Raw genomic sequence first — 16863 nt, forward strand, 5'->3', positions numbered from 1 at the left:
CTCTCCCTCTCTCTCTGTCTTCTTCTTCCTCATGGTTGTTGTCTCAACATGTAAGCTCTCAGCTACTGCTCCAGCATCATGCCTGCCTGCCTGCCGCCATGCTCCCTGTCATGGTAGTCATGGACTCACCCTCTGCCAAGCTCTTTCTTCCATAAATTGCCTTGGTAATGTGTCTTGTCACAACAATTTAAAAGTAACTGAGACAACACCTCCATCGTGATACTACTTTTCGACCCTCATAAGTAAGTCATTTAGATCCTAGATCCAGAGAGAAGCTGCTGTGGCTGGCCATGGCTTCATCAACACTGCATACACATCTATGAAGAGTTTAGGTAGGTGCTGTTGTCCCCAGTGACATAAGAACCCAGCTGCCTGCCTGCGCTTGGTCCTGGCTGTCGCAGAGGAAGCTTAGGGGCTGGTAGGGGGTTGCCCCTGACTGCTCTTACCCTCCCTGCCACGACCTGGCAGCTCAGGAGGGACTGGCACTTTGACTTTGCTTCTGGCATGAAGACAGTATAAACAGAGACCCAGCTGGGCTGAGGGCCACATAAATAAGGGCAGGATGGAAACATTTGTTCCGAGTCTCTGGGATTTGGGGATATCAGTCACCACAGCACAGCAGAGTAAGCTGTATGTGGAGCAAGCAGCGAGCTATGCAGAAGAAACTAAGCAGTGACCAGCTAGGTATGATTTCTGCACACCTGAGGACCACGGAATAAAAACTGTATCCGCAGAGAAGACAGGAGCTGCAGGGCAAAGGCTACAAGGATGGAGAGTTGTGTTGTCAATATGCTAAAACTGAGGTGCCAGTAGGATCTCCAAATGGCATTGTCAGGTGTGTGGTTGGATGCAGGATTCTGCCGCTCAGGACAAGGTTTAGGGTGGACATATACAATGTGTGGAGCCCAGATTGACAGCTAGGAGCCAGGCACTGGGGAGAGGGTAAGCAGCCCACTCAGCCCCCAAACGGACGCAAGTGTAGGAGGGAGGCACAGCTGGGGTGGTCCCGATGTCATGCCCGGGAAGCAGACTCCTTGGGATGTGTCCCCACATGTGCCCGCAAATTCACGATCCTCCTGCCTCTGCCCCCTCCCCAAGCTGTTGAGAAATACAGGTGGTACCACTACACCTGACCTAGGATGTTTAAGTTGCCGAAAGAGAAACTCCAGATAATCAGGGGCTTGGAGGGTTGAAGTCTGTCGGAGCATTGGCTCACAACTGACCTGAGAGGACATTGTAAGAACATGGGAGTGGGCTGTGCAGTTGATTTCCCTTCTGTTTATGATACGTGAATTGGTTTCCTATGTTCAGCGATGATGCACAGTAATTTGATTTAAAGGAGTCTTAATAATATTCTCCCTATGGTACATAAAAATATGCCACAAAAATGGAGGACTCAGGTATGAGATGTAAATCCTCACTTAGCTTGCCTAGCATGCCCAAGATGTGAGTCTGAATCTCCCTCCCCTCCCTCCCTTCCTCCCTCCCTCCCTCCCTGTCCCTCTCCCTCCCTCCCTGTCTCCCTCTCCCTCCCTCCCTGTCTCCCTCTCCCTCCCTCCCTGCTCTCTTCCTCTCCCTCTCCCTCTCCCCCTCCCCCTCCCCCCTCCCCTCCCCCTCCCCCCTCCCCCCCCCCCCCCCCCCTCTCTCTCTCTCTCTCTCTCTCTCTCACTCTCACTGGATTGGAAGCCTCATAGCTGCTGAGGCCAGCACCCGTACCTGGTGGAGAGCTCAGGGCTCCCCCTAGTGGCCAGTACTGCTAAGCGTGCCCGCTGTACCTCACCTAGCAGGGTACCTTGCTTGAGGCAAGAGGTCCCTTCCCATCTTTCTCCACTAGCCCTAGTAAGTGCTTTTTACCATTTCTGGAAATGCCTCTCTGGCCTTGCTGACTACCAGTGAACAAGGGCTACTGTGCATAAGCAAGCCAACAGGAGCCTTAAATAGCATACTTACCAGTGGGACAATATTTGATGGGAATTGTGAATTTGTGGAGGATTAGGATTAGAATGGAGAAAGTTTTGGCAATGAAATTATTTAAAAAACAAAACAAGACCTAGGCAAGGCTTTATGAAAGCCAAATACTCATGAGCCTGCCCTCCACCACACTGCAGGTTCAGTTCCAAATCACGGTAATGAAGTGAGCGGCACAGCAGAGTTATGTGGCTGTTTTTGGAGCCTGTCATGTGTTAACTACATCAATGAGGAATCTGCATGCCTTCCTGTCATCTCATCTTTATTTTTAGTGGATGTGTAATTGTTTCACATGTGCAATGTAATATGCCAACACTGGTCACCCCCCTCTGTTGCCGCTCCTTCCCCGTGTTACCCCAGTTCCTTATACCTTGCTTCTTGGTCCTGACCTTAATGACTTGCTTGGCCAATGGATCAAGGTGGAAGTGACATTCTGAGGCCAGGTCACAGTTCCTGCCTGGATCTCCCAACAGTGGCTGAGTTAGGAGTCGGCTGAGATTCCTAGTGACAGTGACCCAACTATCTCAAGACATCCAGATGTCTCCAATTAATTGGCAACCCCAGCAGCCACTGACTGCCACAACATAAGAGAGATTCAAGGAAGAGCAAGTTCGATCAGTTACCCACATAGGCTTAAAACACCATGTTTAGGGATGGTTTAAAAACCAGGAGTGGAAAAACTAAAAAACAAACAAACAAACAAAAAAAGCCAGGCGGTGGTGGTGCACGCCTTTAATCCCAGCACTCGGGAGGCAGAGGCAGGTGGATCTTTGTGAGTTCAAGGTCAGCCTGGTTTACAGAGTGAGTTCCAGAAAAGGTACAAATCTACACAGAGAAACCCTGTCTCGAAAAATTAAAAAAAAAAAAAAAACAGAAGTGGACACCTAGAGAAACTGCATAAAGCCACAGTTTCCTGGCCGAGAACTGGTGTCCTCAGGACAGAGAATTATAGCCCTTCCTCAGAGAAGCAGTAGGCATTCCCAAGTCACAATAAGAGCAGTGGACAGCGATGGGGTACCAGTACACATAGGATGCACTCATTTGTATATCCTAGCAACCATCCTTTAAATAAATGAGTATAGATCCCTCTTGCAGCCACAATAACAAAAATGTCTGGAAACAGCACCAACTCTTTGGGTACATCCAGCTCCTGGCACAGCCCTCCAGGGAGGCTGGGAGAGGCTCCACAGTGAGCTCATGGGCAGACCTTGCGTATTGAGAAATTTCCAGCAAAGTTGCAAGTTTGGCACTGCTTCTGAAGGACTGGACATGTTCTCCTGTGCCGTCGCAACGTCACTTCGCACTGAACTGGAGACAAAACGGCAGTGTAGGGTGGCTGGTCTGGTGGATCTGGAAGGGAGACTTTCAAGGACATGCCAGTGATGGAGGCAGTGGAGAAACGTAATGCCAAGTGAGTCACCTCAGCTCTGTGCCAAAGGTGGTAGTAATGGAAAACGGTGTCGATGCCAAGTGAGTGAGTTGCCTCAGTCCTGCTCATGTGAACAGCTGACAGTGGGCAGCTCTACCAAGCCTGTATGCCCTGAGTGCCCAGCCCAGACGGGCAGATAACCTCCCAGGAGAGGCCGGCAGCCCCCAGGGTCCTGACTGGCCTGACAAGGATCTCTGGCCACCCCTTCCTCTACAGATGTTAGTAAATCATTGCATTCGTGAGTGATGGTGGCCAGGCAAAGGTACCCGAGCCTTTGGAGAGAAGACGTGATCTACAGGTGCTACTTGTCTCTAGGAAAAAAACCTCCAATGTGCTCAGCAAGTACAGATTACAATAGCCTGATTCTGAGTCTTCTCTCCAAAGCCAAGGGGAAAAGAGTCTGTGTTAGAGGTTTGAAACAAGGTGGGGCATGAGATAAGATGCGAGGCAAAAATAAAAGAAGGTTTTTTTTTTTTTTTTATTTAAGATGGAGGTGATGCATTTGTAGTGAGGGATGTATGTGGAACAGATCAAACCCAGAAGGATGGCAAAGCCTTCCCCCAGTGAGGCTCAGAGGAATGACAACATCTTCCTCTGGTCCAAATACCAATGATTACAAATTATGGACCAGTGGGTGCAAAAGCTAGCAGCTACATCTTCCTCCTCTAGGATGATGCAACCTGAGACTGCTCCCCACAGACTTCCCACTGATAATGCCGAAGCCCTCTTCCCTGTGCTGCTGTTTGTAATAAAGGCCAAGTGTCTGAGCTGTGCAGTAGGTGCCCTCCATCAGAGCAAGCACAGCCCACCGCATCCCAGCTTTTCTGGATGCGCGTCTGCCGTTTCCTTGTTCCTGCATCGCCCCGGTCAGGTTTCCAGGACCACACCAAGCGGGACGTGCCAGGGGTGGGCTGAGAGGGAACAGGCAGTGATGAAAAGAGGTCCCTGAGCACCTGAGACCGTATAGTGGGCAGAAGGCTTCCTTTTCCTCCAGAACTTAAGGGGAGGAGAAGGGGAGGGACAAGTGGGGGCCTGTGTTGTCCTCCTGGGCACATGTCCTCTCTCTCTCTCTCACACACACAGACTCCTGGAGATATGGTAGAGTGAGGTACTCACCAAGCATCCCTGTGCACCAGTGCTGTTCTAGGAGCGGGTACCCTGCCGCATGGAGTCAGAGCATGTCATTAGCACGCAGTATCCTTTTCTTCTTTTTCGGGCATATGGTCTCACTATGAAGCCCTGGCTGGTCTGGAACTCACGATATAGACCAGGCTGGCCTTGAACTCAGAGATTCCACCTCCCCAGGGCTGGGATTAAAGCTGTTCACCACAATGCTTGGTAATACCAGGATTCTTGCAGGCTGCAGGTTGCAGGAAGGGCGGTTCCAAGGTGTATGGCAGGGGGGGCAGAAGCCGCGTGTCAAAGCAGTCTAGAGGCCTCCCTGAGGATTCACCCCGTGAGCTCAGAGCTGAGAGGAGTCACAAAGCACCAGAGGGAAGAGACAGCACCCCAGAGCCCTGTGGGGCCCCTCCTCCGCAGAAGGCTGGCTGCCAAAGGTCAGAACAGACGGTGACAGCCATACAATGGGAGGGGAGGAATGAGGAGTCCATGCCTCATCCTCACCTGGACAGGACGCAGTGCATCCTAACTCCCACGTAGTCCATGCTGCCCATCACTCCCCTGTGCCCTCCTTCTGCTCTGGAGCTTTCCAGACAAATGCCTCCTTCAAGCCTACTCTCACTGTGGTCTTCCATTGAGTGTACCCTTCTCCCAGGTGTGTGTTTCCCCAAGTTTGTCTCTACCTGGGGGTGCTCCATCTTCCCCCAGGTGCACCCGTCTCCAGGCCCCCTTTCACCCAGTGACCTCTACCCAGGCACGCCCTTCCTAAAGGTTCCCCCGTCCCCGGGGCACTTGGCTCTGAACTTTCTTTAGGATTCTGCTCAGCTCTCGCTGCCATGCTCTCCTCACCACCTGGTGAAAGCACAGCTGTCTGTCTGTCTTCTGTCTCAGGTCCACAGCTCCGGCGACAGTCGGTTCCTTATCCAGATCCGCCATAGGAGTTCCTTAAGGTTACTTTTTTTTAGAAAATATGTTCTTCACTGTATCTTCAAACTCAAAGCAGTGCCAGCCTGTCACGGGTGCTCAGAGCTTACCCAGAGTACACGGATCTGGGTACAACCCGCCCCTCTGCACCAAGCTTCTGGAATACAGGGGCCCCACCTCTTCCACAGTGGTGGCTTGTTTCCATACTGTCTGCCACAGCATGGTGACCGTGACAACAGGAGAGGTTCTCCCAGGGGCCAGCACTCATGGGGAACTAACTTCCCACGTCAGTCTGTGAACACGGTTTCCCTGGAGGGTGAGGTCACTGGACTTGCACTCTCTGACCAGCAATGACATTCCATGTGCCCACAGCACCAGTTCCATAGGAAACCTACAGATTCCCACACAGGGAGTGAGGTCCCATAGCCACCCTTACTGGAACAGCCTTAGAAACGCAGCAGGAGAGCCCGGGGACTTTGATACGCAGTAGTGGCTGCTCAACATGGGCTACCCGGGTGAGCCTGCCACGCTCTCTCTCTCTCCCTCCCTTCCTCAACTGAGTCCTAGCTTCCCAAGCCAACAGGGCCTACCGGGGGTGGGTTGTCCTGCCCTTGCCTAACTGGATCCTGCCTGCCAACCCTCAGAGCTGTGTGCAATTGGGAGCATTTTAAGTTGCTGGGACCCAGAGGGCTGTCTGGGGTCAGGCATCTATCTATAGAATGAATGTGTTCATCCTACTGCAGGCAGGGCACTGGTGTTATGGCGACGGAGGTAAGCTAATAAACGTCCCTTTCCGGGCTCTGCCACAGGAGGGAGGATCATGAATCAGGCAGCTCGTAAATAGCCACAGGACGCATGGCAACTCCCACCCTGCATGTCTCCTTGGATGCCTTTGTTCTCCTCTGGGCTCCCTTTGCCGAGGAGGAGTCGACATCTGAAGAGCTGTCTCCCTGGCTTCTAGACACAGGCCTTCCACCCAGGTCCCCTCAGTCCGGAGAGGCGAGAGTGAATGACGTGACACAGGAATCCACCGGTCTCCGTGGCTTGTTTCCGTGCTCTACTCTGTCTCGGGTCCTGATTCTCCAGGACAGTGCCCTTCCATGCAACGGACTGCCTACTGCAAGGTTCTGTGACTCCACAGTCTGCCTGTTGGAGTGAGGGGGTTAGGGAATGTGCAGAGTTGGCATCCTCAAATGCTTCCGCCCAGAAGGGACATTCTCGGAGCTGCTGGCAAAGATGGACTAGAGAGGAGAAGGGGTTTCCAGGGAGATATGGGAAAGCATTTGGTCGCTTGGGGTGCAAATGTCTCCACCACCACCACCTCACATACAATAAATATGTTAATGCCTCATGGGACTCAAAGAAGAGGCAGATCGTGCCTGTGGAGAAGCTCCTGTGGTCGGGACAATGAAGCCCACAAAGGGCATTTGAGTCACGAGCTTTGCAACTCTGGCAAGAGTCCAGGCAGAGATGGTTGAGTGGCCCCTGAACTGTCCAATAGGACCTCATACTGGCTATGGCTGGCATCAGTCTAGAGGCCTTTTAGCTAAGAAATAGCTTTCTGAGGGATCAGTCCCATGGCAAGCTGCCCAGTTCCTTTCAGCACCTCTGGTCTGTGTGGGAGATAGGGTGAGCAGAAGGAGCCAACGGTACCTGTAGGGTGGGTTTGCTCACCCAATCAGACATGGTAGATGGGCCTGAACACAGACTAGCAAAGGAAAGGGTTATTTACTCTGAGAGGGACAGGCCAGGAAAGACGCTGTGGGGAAGGGGCTGAAGGATGTGTGATACCCATGGAATGGGGTCTTCATGAGTGACAAGTAACTGAGGGTATAACCACAAGGCTGGTCACACCATCCTGGACAGAGCATGGCACCTGGGATTGGACTGAAATGATGACAGAGCTGAAGAGAGGAAACAGCCTGCTCATAGCAGTGGGCCCTGCAGCTGGTGCTTCATCCCGTGGAACCTTCTCAGGAGCCATTTGAAATGAGTCTACACGTCTAGGGCCTGGAAAGTCCTACCTGTTTACCCACTCCATCCCCCACGGTCAGTGGCTGCCTTGACAGTTGGAGACCCTTCACTCTGCCAACTGACCTCTTGCTGGGGCATCAGGCAAATCCCTGGGCTGAGGCAGGGACTCTGCACCTGCAGGGGCTGGAAGCTCACTACTACAGTGTCTCTAAACCAGACCATGGGAACAACCAGCGAGCAGGAAAGGTCTCCAGTAAAGCAAGGTGACCCTCCTCAGGCTGCTCCAGCTCCTACCTAAAAGGCCTGATAGGCACTGACCAGTACACAGGCAAAAAAAATTGCAAGTGGCCACACATGTCAGTGCCCACTAAATAAGGCTCTGGTTCTTACCAGAATGGTCTGGAAAGGAAGTCAAGATGGTCGCAAGTCAGGGTTCCCTGAGAAGCAAAGGCACTCACATGAATCTTCAGGGAAGTACAATGTCCCTGAACCTTCACTTGTGTGCGAGTGTGAGTGCACACATGCTGTGGTGGAGCGCGGAGGTCAGAGGGCATCTGTGAATCTGTTCTCTCCCTCCAGCTTGTTTTGAGGCAGGGCCTCTAAGGTTGTTTCTGCCATGCTGTGCACTCCAGGCCAACTAGCCCACTAGCTGATTCTGCAGGCTCCGCCTCCTGTCTCACTGTAGAAGGGCTGGGATTGTAGATGCGCCCTGCTGTGGTTTTTTTATGTCTGCTTTGGGAACTGAACTCTGGTTGTCAGACTTGTATAGTGTGGTGATTTGAAAAAAAAAAAATGGCCCCCAAAGGGAGGGGCACTATTAGGTGTGGCTTTGTTGGAATAGGTATGGCCTTGTTGGAGGAAGTGTGTCTTTGTGGAAGCAGGCTTTGAGGTCTCATATATGCTCAAACCATGCCCAGTGTCTCAGTTCACTTCCTGTTGCCTTTGGATCAAGATGTAGGACTCTCAGTTCCAGCACGATACCTGCCTGCATGCTGCCTTGCTTTCCATACATGGAGATAATGCACGAAACCTCTGAAGTATAAATGAGCCACCCCAATTAAATGTTTTCCTTTATAAGAGTTGCCGTGGTCATGGTGTCGCTTCACAGCAATAGACACCCTAAGACACATGGTAAGCACTTACCTACAGAGCATCTCACCGACCCTTGTTTTAACTTGTAAAAAGTTTCAGATCGTGTGACACTGAACTCACACTTCTAGTCCCCACCCTTATTTTAGTTCCGCCTCAGGACCTGGACACACAGCATTGGGCTCTGGCTTGGCTGAAGGCGTCCCCATTCCTGTTCCTGACACTTTGAAGGAGTTCGTATGGGTGTCTATCTTTATTTGGGGTAAAACACCTAGGACTGTAAGTATTATGAATGTTCATTACTTTTCTATTGCCGTGACAAAAACCTCAATGATAACAACTTAGGGGTCCATCTTGGCTCCTGGCCATGGGGGACCATGGAGGAGAGGACGTGGAAGATGAGGCTTAGGTGGCTGATCACATTGCATGTACAGTCAGGAAGCTGAGCGTGAACAGGAAGTGGGACAGGGCTATAAAACCTTATGCCCCTGCTCCCAGTTACCTACTTCCTCCAGCAAAGCTTTGCCTCCCAAAAGTTCTGCAGTCTTCCAAGACAGCGCCACCCACTGGGGACCAAATGGTTGAACACATAAGCCTATGGGGGAAATTTCACATCCAAACAGCAGCATAAAATGTATAATGTAGAACAACACATTCTGAAAATAAAGCTCAAGGCCCAAGTGAAGACAGATGTGGCTGCTGGTCCAGGAGCAGGCAAACATCAATTTCAGGGAATGCCAAACGCAAACACATACCCGTTGTCATTAGCTTCAAATAAGCCCTCATGTGTGTATCACCTGTGACCCCTCAGGATGGTCACAACCGGTGTGGGAGGCACAGAGGCTCTTGTGCCCACAGATCAGCACTAGGGGATCCGGGAATGTGAAACACATAGTGTTGTTCCTTCAAAGGGAGGGACGCATAACCTGTTATCACCTCAGAAGGCTGGGAGCAGATGTGGTTAATAGCCTGGTGTCCTTGGTGCTATCTGTGTGGCTGAGACCACACCAGATCCTTATTGTGAGTTTGGCAATCTATAGAACCTATCTTTATGAAAGGTGTCACATGTGGTCAATCTGTAGAACCCATCTTTATGGGAGGTGTCAGATGTGTTCAATCTGTAGAACACATCTTTATGGAAGGTTTCCAAGTTTCAGTAGGCTCACATCTTAAGCTTTATTGTGCACACGGGATTGAGTTAATCCTCAGAAAAACTGTGCTGTGCTTAAATATGCCTAAAATAAGCTGCTCAGGGTCAGACTCGAGAAGTTTGAACCAACACCAGCTACTTAGTTGTACTGAACAAAAATCCCTTCTTGCCTCCTGAGGATTGTTACTCTGCCAGTTCAGGCTCCTCCCTCCCTCCCTCGCTCCTCCCTCCCTCCCTCCCTCGCTCCTCCCTCCCTCCCTCCCTCTCTCCCTCCCTTCCTGTTCTGTTTTGTTTTTCTATCAGTTTGACACAAGTTAGAGTCATCTGGGAACAGGAACCTCAGTTGAAAAACACCCCCATCAGATTGGCCTGGCTGATGTGTGGGGGTTCAGCCCCCTGCAGACAGTAGCCTTGGGCAGGTGGTCCGGGGTTATATAAGAAAATGGCCCTGCCTCAACTGAATGTACCAGGCTCTGCTGACTCCCCATGGGAGACCTTGCCTTGGAGGAGGTGGGAATGCGGGGTGGGTTGGTGGGGGAAGGCTGGGGGGAAGGAGGAGGGAGGAGAGGGGAATCTGTGGTTGAATAGAAAATCTCTTTTATATATATTTATATATACTAAAAAAAAATAATAAATTCTCCAAAAAACATTGTGTTCCTAGGTATATATTTACCTAGGTATATATCAGATGGAAAACATCCATAAATTAAAATTTTAGATTTTTAAATCAAAACAATTTGGAAAATAGTAGTCAACTAACTTAAACTAGGTGGTCCAATTTGTTGGATCACATGTACAAGGAAAGCAAAACATGGAATCGTTGTATAGACTCTGTTTTCTCTTCTTCAAATAGCTGCACAAGTTTGTAAGGAAGAATGAGTTGAATGGGTGATCCTGCTTCCCAGGACATCATGTGCCAGATAAATGCTGTACCACAGAGTCACAGAGCAGGTGCATGTCTGGGTCTGCCTGCACCAAGTCCTTTGTCCCTCATCCTGCAGTGTCCAGCCTGTGGGTGGGGTTGGCTCCCTGCTGTCATCATCTCCTTAACTCTACCACATGCCTGTCACTACAGCATCATGTGAGGCTCCCCCATTGTGTCACTGGGGTTGGGCTCCCTCCTGACCCTGAAGGTGTTCTCTGTGCTATGTCCATCCCTAGCCCTAGGCATGTACCAGGAGTCTGACCTGCAAGGCCTGTGCCTGCAGCTGAGTCCAACAGAAAATCCTGGCTAATCAGAGGAGAGAGGGAGGAAGATGTGTTAGGCAGGCCAGCTGCCATCACAGGAAGGAAGAAATTGACTGAGAAAGAGGAAAGGTTATTTCAGCTCACTCCTTTGGAAGGTTCGGTCTGTGATCACTTGGCCCCTTGTTTGGGCTTTGGCTGAGCAGCACAGCATGGCAGGAGCACAGGAGGACAAAGAACACAAATCATGGGGCAGGGAGCAGAGGGAAACATGGGTCCCAGGGCCCTCTTTGAGCCAGTGTCTCTAGACTTCCCACAGGAGTCCACCTCACAACGGTTCCACCACCTCCCAATGCTGCCACTCTGAAGATCAAGCCTTGAACACACCCTATAGCAGAGCAGGAGGGAGCTGAGTGTCCCCCGGGGCCCCTGTGTCACTTGGCTGTCCTCTGGGTTCTACTAATGCTCCAAGCTCCTGCCTCCCCTTGGGGTCTGGAGACCACAGCTCTGCCCCTGGCTCTGGCATGGGCTGCCATCCTGGGCTCCTGTGCTGGTGCTACATCTTGTCTCTACTTGCTAGGTTCCTACCTCTACCCCTGCATGATTCTGTCACTGTTTCTGCTCTAGGGGCGGAGGTACAAGGTCAAATGGATCCTTTATGCTTTTTCTTTTTAAATGCCAAGTGGTTGGTTTGCTTAAGGAAATTAAAGTGATGGTCGGTGGAAATTGAGAACCTAATGTTAGTTACCGAGATGCTTTGCGAACTATCTTACAAAATTGTAGTAAGTATTGCCACTGGGACACAGGGTCCAGTGACACTGTTGCTGGTGACCCCTGACCTTTCCCGCTCCTCCACTGCTGCCTGGTGAGCTAGATTTCAAACCTCCCAGCTGACCCGCCCCTCCCTCCATGCACCCTGAACCCTTCTCTCTGTCCCCCGGGCGGAGGTGTCCTCATTTCTTCTTGATTCCGTTCACTGCAGCCCTGCCAAACCTGTGAGGCAGACCCCTCTCTCAGCAGCTCCCCTCTCCCCTTTAACCCCTGCTGTATACCCCCTCCCATCTTCCCTTTGGGTAGGGGAGGCAGCACCTACCTCTCCATGACAGCCCTCCGGGGTCATCTGCTGGCCTCCTGCTCTCTCAGGCACTGTGATGTCCAGAACAACACGGAGATTTGACCTGGCGTGGATCACAGGCTCCGCCCAAGGCTGCATGGTGTGAGAAGGGCCTTGAACTTCCTGAACACGCCTCATCTCTTCAGAAAGAGAGATGTTGTGTTTTCGGGTGGTCACATGGCTGTGGTTCAAGGCAGAGCTACAGCGAGGCCTGAGGCTGACACCCCCTTTTACCTTCTATGTCTAAGCACAGGTTGGGCTCTTCCAGGGAGAAATGCAGTGGACCACTGTGACCTCTAGAGAAAAGTTCCAAGGAGTGGGGTGTCAGATATTGTAGCTAAAGTATTCCTGTGTCCCAGCCTGCCGGTGGTCAGGACAAATCTCTCACCCACCAGTCCTGCAACCACTCAGACCCAAGTAAACACACAGAGGTTTATATTATTTATGAACTGTATGGCCATTAGCTCAAGCTTATTACTGACTAGCTCTTACACTTAAAGTAACCCATAATTCTTATTTATGTTTAGCCACGTGGCTTGGTACTTTTTCCCAGTTCTGCCTTCACATCTTGCTTCCTCTGTGTCTGGCTGGTGACTCCTGACTCAGCCCTTCCTGTTCCCAGAATTCTCCTCTCTGCTTATCCCGCCTATACTATACTTCCTGCCTGGCTACTGGTCAATCAGCGCTTTATTTATTAACCAATCAGAGCAACACATTCACAGCATACAGAGCGATATCCACAGCAAGGTGTGGCTCACAAGGTGGGATGTGGGTGTCTGAACAGGAGGTCCCAAGAGAGGAGAACTCTGCCCTCAAAAAGCAAGTTTATACCTAGCCAGGCTTGGTGACACATACTTGAGATTCCACTCTCAGGAAGCTGAGCTAAGGGATCAGTCTCCAGGTTCAGGCTAGCCTGGCCGTACATGGTCTCCACAAAACCAAACAAAGTTTGGGTCACTTACCCTGCTCACCTTGACTTCCCAAGGCCATAGTCCTGGCTAGGTTAATGTTTCCTCGTATTTGGTGAGTTCCAGAACCAGCTGAATCATGCTTATACAACAAAACGAAAAGCTAGTCTGCCCATCTACTCACCTGCGCCCATGCCTCTGAGCCGGACAGCCCCTCCTAACTACCTCAGGATTAAGCTGCAGCCCTTCATCCCACCATCTCCTCATGCCCCCCATCCCCCCATCCCCTCCATTCCCTCCATCTCCTTACCCGCAGCCTAGAGACAGGCCAGTACATACCATTCTTCCTGGGGACCTAGTCACGGGATCCTGCAGAGAGTTCCAGCCCACCCACACCCCCATGATGCCTCTAACAGATGGTGGGTTTAAGAGAAAAAGAGTGCCTCCCCTGCTCCCACAGAAAGACAGAAAGCTGCGTGGGAGCTGTGACACTGGAGTGTGGTTTACGCTAAGACACATGCACCACCCCCATATAACTGCAGGGCATTGCTGGCATGGTGAACTGGGGTGGGGGTCATTCAGTGAGTACCATACATGGGTGGCTCTGCCACTCTCTGCCCTCAAGTCTGTTTCTCTGTCTACCTGTGAAGGCCTGGATCCAGAATCCACACAATGTGCCTTCCACCACTTTTCATTTGTTAGAAACAAGTCAGTACACCCGGCCCACACTCATGGGAAGAAATGAGATGCCACAGGCCCTAAAGACCTCACAGGTCCCAAGGCTTTTTAAACTGTCATCGCCTGTGTACCAGCCCCAATCATTTTCATTTCCCCCCTGGGCAGAATCAACTCACCCAGCTGGGCACTGTGAGGTGAACCACCATCCCAGTTGGGAGGCAGAAGCAGGAAGATTCCCCAGTTCAAGGCCAGCCTGAGAAACCTTAACTCAGACATTCACCCCTCCTCACGTCCCTGAAAACCCACTCAACTGGCAGGAAGTGTTGCAGATGCAAACCTGGAGTGCTTTCCACAGAGGATGACAGAGAGAGGAGCTCAAAGGGCAGGACGGAGAGCAAGACCAAATCCACCTCATATCCCAAGCCTGCGTCTACTCAAGGCTCAGATACACCCAGCATCTTGGGGCAGTCCCTCAAGCGTGGCTCAGGTATTCTAGCCATGGGGACAGGTCTAAGACAAGCACTCTGCGCCTCCTGTTCAAAGTGAATGGAGAAGGAGAAAGTGAGTCCTGTGCCCCCTGTCATCCCTCATGACAAGCGACCCAGTCTCTGAAGATTCCTGCCAGTTGAATTTGGGGAGTCAACAGTGTCTTGCTTTGGTGCTCTTGCTGACCCTGTGCATCCTCGCTGGCCCTTCTCCCCAATATGAGTCTTCTGAAAACTTTGTGTGTCTTTTATGAACCTCACCGGGGCAGCTGATCTCCATTGTCAACTTTATGGGATTTCAGATCTCCATGGAAACAAACCTCTGGGCCTGTCTGTGAAGGAGTTTCTAGATTCAAGTTAACTGAAGACCCACCTTAAGTGTGTGTGGGTGGCACCACCCCAGGGGGTGAAGTTCAATATTGAATAAAAAGGAGAGAGCGAGCTGAGTCCAGAATCCATCTCTCTCTACCTCCTGGCTGCAGATGCAATGTGACCTGCTGCCCCGCGTTTCTGCCACATGTCTTCACTGTCACAGTGGACCAGGCCCTCAAACCAGGCGCCTTAGTAGGCCCTTCTTATGTGGCTTTTATTGGGCATTTATGTAAATGAAAAAAGTAACATAGAGGTCCCGCCATTACTGCAGGGAACTCTGCTTATGTCCCCCACTTCCATTCAGTGCCTCTAAGAGGATGGATCCCCTCAGATTTCCTGACACCTCATTGGAACAGTCAACTTCCAGGCTGCTCTTTGGGGATTCCATCACCTGCCCTTCTGCTGACCCCATTCCAGCTTCAGAGTGCCGAGCTCACTAAGACCCTGGTATTTAATCATGTAACCTGCAAGTTTTATGAAGCCCCTTCTATACACAAGCACGCCACTCAGTGTTGGGGAATTTTCAGGAGGCCAGGATCCTGGCCTCCTGTGGGTGCCATAAGATTGATAAAGTTGCAATTGGAGGATCAAAAAGGAAAATTAGAGGCCCACGCCCACCCCAGGCGCTGCAGCTGGGGACAGCTTCCTGAAGACCTGGTAGGTTAATGGAGGCATCCTAACTCATGGGGAAAGTAAACAGCTTGTAGAAGACATGTATGGGTCCAGAAGGTCGGTTTATATGAGGGACAGTAGGAGCCTGGAAAACAAGGCCACAGGACTCAACCAGGAACCACCATAATCCTGCCTGTCCATGCTGGTACAAGGGCAAAATATATGCAATAAATCACTCAACAAACATTTGTTGAGCAACTACTATGTCCCTGCCCTCAGAGAGCTGACAGTCTGGTTGGAGAGACAGATACAGAGAGGACAGGGAGTGCCAGGGGCACTTTGCAGGCAGTAACTGAGGGTGGCAGGCATGGAGGAGCTCAGGACGCGCCTTAGGTTGTGTGGAGGGGTACAGCACGTTTGGGCTCAGCACCCAGAGCCTGATAGTGGCTGACTGATAAGAGACAGAAGTGCCTGCTATTGCAGTCCAAGGGTCTGCTCAAGGCAGAGCCAGTGCAAAGGCTGTGGTTAGAGTGAGCTTGGTGTACTGAAGGGGCAGGGGCTGGAGCTTGGGTAGAAAAGGGTCTCAGAAGTGGTTTGAGTGGTAGGGCAGGCAGTGGAGGGCATGCAGGGAAGGGAGCCTTCGGGACACAGCTTTGGCCAGGAAGTGATGGGCATGTTACTGGGACTCTATTGTTGTAGAATATTACTTTAAGGTCTGTTACTTTTGTTTATGTTGCAGTTGTTTAACTCTGTGAAGCTGGGTTACCTTGCCTGTCTAAAACACATGATGGTCTAAAAGAGTTGAACGGCCAATAGCAAGGCAGGGGAAAGGATAGGCGGGTCTGGCAGGTAGAAAGAATAAATAGAGGGAGAACTCAGGGAGGAAAAGAAGAAAGAGCAAGAGAACAAGGAGAGGAGGACACCAGGGGCCAGCCACCCAGCCACCCAGCCACCCAGCCACCCAGTCACCCAGCCACCCAGCCACCCATCCAGCCACGGAGTAAGAGTGAAAGTAAGATTTACAGAAGTAAGAGAAAGGTAAAAGGGTGGATGAGATAATTCAAGAAAAGCTGGCTAGCAACAAGCCAAGCTAAGGCCGGGCATTCATAAGTAAGAATAAGCCTCAGTGTGTGATTTATTTTGGGAGCTGGGTGGCGGGCCCCCAAAAGAGAGTCAAAGAGCAAAGAGTAAAGAAACAACCAACAACACTCTGTATTTCTTCTGACTTACCTCAACTGGGAGGACAGTGACCCTGCTCAGGGAGGGATCTGTGGCACCTAGACAAGGTGGAAGGGCCAGCAGAGAACTTCTGAGAAGAAACCCTGAGGCTGTGAAGAGATGGGAAGGGCACGAGATTCAGAACCTCAGGCCCACCAGGACGCAGCCCCGAGTCCACAGCTGATGGGTGACCTTGCTTGTCTCAGTCCACAGCGCAGGGGTGACCCTTGCTTATCACTCTTGGGTGAGGGAAATGACCTAAAGCCCTTTTAACATGCTAGGGGGTATGGATGCCCCGTGTCACCATGAACAGAGGGACCAGGCCACGCAGCCAGGGCTAGCCTTTCGACTCCCCACCCAGCTGGATTTTCCATGGGTCCCTCCCCAGCAGATTAGGCCTGAGGCGTGCAAGACTACATGCGGTGGGCCCCGCCTCCTTGCCTCTTCCAGCAGTGCGCTCCGTGCTATCTCCAGTCCCGGGACAGAGGCTCGCTGAGGTCCCATCGTGCGGTCTGGTCTGCCTGACTCTGGACAGTGGGTGACCAGCTGAGCTCTGGAGACGCTGGGCATGGAACCCAAGCCTGAATTGGGGGTGGGGAGTTCTCCAACCCAGCTAGGGTACTCAACCCTTTGAGGAT

The 16863-nt window shown here is 51.5% G+C and overlaps 1 long non-coding RNA gene across 3 annotated transcripts; it reads right to left on the minus strand.

The window, feature by feature from the left end:
- Nucleotides 1–1668: 1668 nt before the first annotated feature.
- Nucleotides 1669–16337, minus strand: LOC128099231 (uncharacterized). 3 transcript variants are annotated; one of them, XR_008214463.1, is made up of 5 exons: nt 16238–16337; nt 13876–14071; nt 12187–12248; nt 11932–12092; nt 1669–5831 (listed from the first exon to the last, which is right to left on the minus strand). It is a non-coding gene; the product is annotated as an uncharacterized LOC128099231 (long non-coding RNA). The 3 variants fall into 3 exon arrangements; XR_008214462.1 differs by lacking the exon at nt 13876–14071; XR_008214464.1 differs by lacking the exons at nt 12187–12248; nt 13876–14071 and having other exon boundaries at nt 11932–12045.
- Between the last annotated feature and the right edge of the window lie 526 nt (nt 16338–16863).

The sequence above is a fragment of the Peromyscus californicus genome, unplaced genomic scaffold (genome assembly GCF_007827085.1).
Source record: "Peromyscus californicus insignis strain IS unplaced genomic scaffold, ASM782708v3 Scaffold_6__1_contigs__length_162567912, whole genome shotgun sequence".
Classification (NCBI taxonomy): domain Eukaryota; kingdom Metazoa; phylum Chordata; class Mammalia; order Rodentia; family Cricetidae; genus Peromyscus; species Peromyscus californicus.